Below are 6,000 nucleotides of genomic sequence, written 5' to 3' on the forward strand. Positions count from 1 at the left end.
GTGGAGAAGTAGGGGTGGGGGAACCGAAAGGGAGAGTGTAAAAGAAACAGAAAAAAGGGGTGCAGGGACTGGCAAAACGACAAAAAAAACGGATCCGGGACAAGGACAGTGGTGGTGGTGACAGGAGATGCTTCCTCTCTTCTTTTGTCGTTTGTTCCTTCATCAATATTCCTTTTCTTTTTTTTTGTTCGTGCGTCCCACAGGTGTGGAATACGCGGTAGAGCGGGCGGGCGGGCTGAGGAGGGAGGGGAGAGGGGAGGGAGTGGAGGGAGGGGGGAGTACAAGCCGCGAACAGCAAAACCATACGGGGAGAGAGAGGGATTAGCCAGAACAAAAAAGCGAAAAAAAAAGGATACGCCATAATTGGTAATGCGGGAGGTACAAAACAAATACAAGAGGCGAAGGAAAATAAAAAAAGGAGTTAGCAGCAGAAACGGCAGACGCAGCAGCGGAGACACGATGAAGCGAGGCGGGCAGCAGTGAAGCAAACAGAAAACAAAGAAATAAACGTGGGGGGGGGGTACAAAAGGGAGAATGAATAGATGCTTTTCGCTGCTGCACATTAGAAAGGCGTTGCGACCACTGCTGAGGAGAGGGTCCAGGGCGGAGAGGAACAGAAAGTTGCACCTGTCACCCTGGCGCATGTTCCTGCTCGCGGCACGCGGTTTCACGCGCCTGCTGTTGTAGGCGACGCCGCTTTGACAAAGCCCTACATAGCAGGACGGCATCGATGCACAGAACCACAAATATGGCAGCAACAAGAGCAACAAGTGTTGTGAGTCGCCACTGATACTTCGGAGTGATTCGAGAAGTGGGTATAGATGAGGTAGAAGCAGGGGCGTGCGGCGCAACTTCGTGCAGACCGAATTCATCCGCCATCAGAACGGTCTCGCTTGCCAACGTCGATGCTGAGAAAACCCACGGGGTCAGGTTCACCGCACCACAGGTAAGCGACAAAGTGGTGTCGCCTGTCGCAAACACGTGCGAGAAGAGCGGACGTGGTTTATCAGCCTTGCCATCACCTGGAGCAATCGTAGATAAAAACTGGCGCACATGAAAATGATCAGCGCAGACGACATCAGCGCAGTCGGACACGAAGTCCGTAAAGGTGTTCACAGCACAGATGGCCATGATGAAAGCGAAAATGAGGTGCAGCCACTGCGCAAATGCCAAAACAAAAACAAGAGCACACGAGAGAGAGAGACAACGACAATGGAGGTCTTGACTTTCCTAAGAAAGCAGAACTGAGCGTGTGAAGCTCGCTCTTCGTAGCCGTGGTTTACTTTCTGTGGTCTCTCCCTCTGTCACTGAGGTCCTGCTGTGTCCGCTGGAGAACAAAGCTACGGACCGTCGGTGCACGGTGAAATCTTTGTGTCGCCAAGTGTGCGCGTCGAGAAAATACCGCTTGTTGTCCAACCCCCCACTCCAACGTACACTTGGTGAAGAGAGCACAGAAGGTGTTTCGAGGTTGAGAGTGAAAGCTTTGCTACGTTGAAGAAGCGTGGTGCAGTGAGAGTTGGGACGCTCTTGATAAGAGGGATGTCCTTATGAGATCGAAATGAAAAACGAACGGCCTGTGTCCGCGCCAGAGGAGGTGGTGAGGAGAGAGTGAGGGAGAGAGGGGGATTTCTTCTTTCGTTGTCGAGAAACACTGAGACGCAGGGAAGCGCAATCGTCTCTGCTGAGGCATGCACAGTGGTGGACTGGCCGTGCTGCAAGCACCACCTAGACTACCAGTAAAAATTGAGCGCCGTATTCTCTTTTTCCTCTTCTCCGTTCCGCGGCCGTCCCTGCCCACTGTGGCTCAGACCGTAAGCCCCGACAGTGCCACTGTGGAGAGGACAGGCCACCATTGACAGCAGCGACACGCATACACCGCGACGCCACACTCACAAGCTCTTCCCACCACCACGCGGGTGGCGTTCTAGTGAAGGTGCGCCCACTTTTCCAGTGAACGTCCATTCCGCAGAAATGGATGCATCTCTGCTCGTGCGCATGTGTTGCCCTGTACGTTCACGGGCTGCGGGGCAGAGGAGGCGGTTTTGTTTTTTCGTATGTTGGCCGGCGACGGTCAGAGTGGCTTCAAATAAAAGCACAAAGTAGAGGGACAACAGGACAAACAAGGAAACAAAAGACGAGGCAGCGCGACAACACAAGGGACAAAGTGAAGCGAAGACGATAAAAACGAGAGGAAAGATAAAGACCGTAAGGACAGGAAAGAAAGATGGGGTGCGGGTGTTGGCGAGAAGACCAACGCACAGAGACAGAGAAAACTACCGCACAAACACATACACATACACATGCACAACGGCAACGACTACGAGAGGGCATGAAGAACACAAAGGAGTGACGAAAGGGGCGAAAAGAACGCAGACGCGGAGACAGAACGATGCAGGCATGCATGTATGAGAAGACAGCTTGATACAAAGCGCTACGCGTTGTAAATTTATGGTATACCCTGTTGCCGCTGCCATGCCTGATGTCGTTTAATGAAGAAGTGCTCAGACTCTCGCTTCATCATGCTCAGGACATGTTTGCGTGGACCCTTGTGGGACGCTGCTCTTGCTTCATAATGGTCCCTTTCTTACAGAAACGAGCGGTTCAGCAGTACGCAAGGGATAAACGGTGAATGGAAACGGGAGGCAGGGCCATTGGTCTGACCGTTCCACGTTAGGTGTATTTTTTTTTTGGCCTTCGTGCTTTTACAGTTTATTCACATCGAGTACAACACATCGGAAACAAAACAAACCGGGTACGCGTGCACGAATAAATAGACAACAACAACGAAACAACGAGTCAGCAGAACACCAACGGCATCGTGTGGCCATGGTTTCTCTCGTTTTCCCTTTTTTCTGCTGCAAATCTCCAAGAACCACGTAGGCCACACATGCACGCCACACTGGAAAGAACGTGAGGTTCAGCGCTTCTCTCTATACCTTCCCCGCAAGGCTCATATTTTTTCTTCATATTTGTTTTGTGCTCCCGCTCCTCATCAGCCAGTAGATGAAGAGAACCTTTTTTTTTTTGCAACTCTCCTGCTGAGAATAGCGGCTGAGGACGGCCACAAAAGAAGACCGGAGTGGGATAAAGTCGCGGCAACACACACACAGACACAAATACACGAGCGTGTGTGCACAGCAAGCAACATTGCGCGAAGAAAGCCGTGTGTTCTGGGAGATTAAGGAGCCGCCATGTAGTTGACGACCACACAGACGCACGCAGGCTGTCATGCGCCGCTGAGGGCGCACAGGTAGGACGAAGAAGAGTACGGACAGCACACGGAGAATAAGAAGAGGGGCCGGAACGAAGCATGCAGCGCGCACGGATTCGCCTATTCAGCTGCACGAAGGTCACAGCAGCTGAGAAGAGAGAGAGGCCGCGAACACAGGCGGGAACGAATGGAAACAGACAAAAACAAGCAGAAGCTTCAAAGAAATCAGCCAGAGAGAGAGGAGCAGGTGCAGGAGGGGGAAGAGGAGGAAGGGAACAGCGGCCATGTACTTCGAACCCGCCTAAAAAAAAATAAGGTCACAAACGTAGAGAGAGAGCCAAAGAGCATACAAAGGAATTCCCCCTGCGTGACATCTCGAGGGCACTCTCTTCTGTGAGTTACACCAAGCACAGGGGCTGGTTTCCTTCCCGTTGTAATACTTTTGTTGCTGCTGCTGCTTCGCCGCCGAGTTTCTTTTGTTTGCCGCTCCCGAAAAAGAAAATCGACTCGAACTGGCCTCATTGATACACTACACGATACTCGTTTCCCACCCCGTGCATGGCGAGGTGCCAGGAAAATAGTACGTGCTTGCCATTTGAGCCCCACACCATCATTACAAGCATGTCGAAGAAGGGTTGTGCAGTCTCACGCATGTTAACGCGACAGTATGCGCTTTCTGTCCGTCGGTCCCCGAGGGACTGTAGTCGTTGCTATTCCTTGTTTCCTCATCACTTCACAAGAAACTGAGCTGTGCGTGTGCCAGTGAGGGAGGGGGAGGGGGCGAACACGGCGGCAGGAAAAAGAAAAATCTGCTAGACCCCCTGCCATCCCTCCGCAAAAAAGAAGACTAAAAGAAACGCAAGGAGACTGGTAAGCAGGAGAGGTGGGAGCACAAGAAGGAGCACAGTCGCCCCTCACAGTGCACCTCAAAGTTGAGTGGGGAACGTGCGCGCCGTGGGGGGGGGGGGGGGAGGCGGGGTTGCCTTGCCTGAGGGAGTGTCACAGCACAGCGTGTATCTGTCTGTCATCGCCATCGGACATACATACCACACACGCCGTTCTGCAGCAGAGGAGAAAAGGTGCTTCGCCGCACCAACAGTGTGTGCTCGTCACACAGAAGAGAAACATACGGAGGCGCATGGAGTCGAGAGGCAGCATCGGGCTTCTCGCTGTTGTCTCGACAACAGAAGCCTTCGCCGTCCGAAGATTCTCTTCTCCGAAACGCTCCAACTCAAACCCTTTACTCTTTCCCCGCATGATGCCCATCGGACTGGGCAGCAGCGCCGGCACACAAAGAACATCCTCGATATGGGCAATGTGCGCGGCAAGATGAGGGGCGAGCATAGAGATACCCAGGAAAAGCCTGAGAGACGCGCCCACAACTCATCTGACGCATGTAAACACTGCGACAACAGGCTTCTGAGGGCCGTGCGAGAGGATGCGACCCCCTGCCAGGTAACCCACGCCTCAAAGCAAAACACACTCACGCATAGAAACTCAGCCATCATACGAGAAGCGGAAAAAAAGAGCACAACATCCACAAAAGTGCATCATCACCACCCGTAAAAAACAAATAATAATAATAAAGAAGTACTATGAGGTAAACGAGTTCGCCAACTGCGAAGGACACCAATGTAGTGTTAGTCGGAAGGGAGCGAGGGGGGAGGGAGGGGGGGGGGAGGCAAGGAGAATGTGCGATGCGCACCCACTCCCATGCCACCCTCCTTCCTTCGTCTGTGCTGAGACACACACCTTTATGCACACACGCCTCATGCTATGGACGGCGGTGCACGCCATCCGAGAATGAACTTCAGGAAAGTGACGGGAGAGAACAGAGAAGGCCGGCGAGGGTTGGTGCAGCTAAAAGCCTTCCGATGCTTCTCATCTCCATGAGCACTGGCTTTCATGTCTTTAGCTGTTCCGCTCACGGTGATGGTGATCCTTTCCGCCGTCACGAAGGGCATGAATAAATGAGCGTGGGAAGGGATGGAAAGAAAATTAGAGTCCCACAACACACTACTGACCGAATAGGCAACAACAAAAAAGAGAAGAATGTGGTTGGGGAGGGGGGGGGGTGGAGACGTGGGAAGCGCCAAGGAATGACAGTCAAGCAAAAACAATAATAAGCAAAAAAAGGAACACGCAGGCACGTATAGACGACACAGCAGAACCACAATCGTATGCACATACCACGCACAGACCCATGTCAGCCGTTGGCAAAGACAGCACAGGAGAGGGAGGAAGCAGAAGAAGGGTGGGGTGGGGCCGAAAAGAGGGCGCGGCAGATAACACCAACAACAGTAGCAACCACAGCAAAACGTTCTGTAAAGTCACATCTGGGAAAAATGACGCATGCGGGAGAGACAAAACTCCATGATGCGAAAGAGCAGGGGCTTTTGGGAAGGATCGGAAAGAAACGCCCATACAACTTTACAAACAGAGGGGATGGGTGGGGGCAGCAAAGAGATAAGAGCTCAGCAGAGGATCAAACAAACGCGAAGCTGAATCGGAAAATACAAGAACGCAGCGAAACAATAAAAATACACACACACACACGCAGAGACACAGACGACAACCAGAGCGGCGCCTGGAACAAGAAAATGTGGCCACAAGAGAGAGACTCTGAGGGGGGGGGATAAACAACGCAGCACAGACACATTCGTGTCTTGAAGGAGCGAAAGCTTTCTACACATAGAGGTAGAGAGGCACTGAAAACTGGGAGGGGAGCTTTCAATAAGACGAAAAGGCATTCACCATATAATTAGTGCACGCGGCACACGCGCAAACGG

This window comes from Leishmania mexicana, chromosome 34 (assembly GCF_000234665.1).
Source record: "Leishmania mexicana MHOM/GT/2001/U1103 complete genome, chromosome 34".
Classification (NCBI taxonomy): domain Eukaryota; phylum Euglenozoa; class Kinetoplastea; order Trypanosomatida; family Trypanosomatidae; genus Leishmania; species Leishmania mexicana.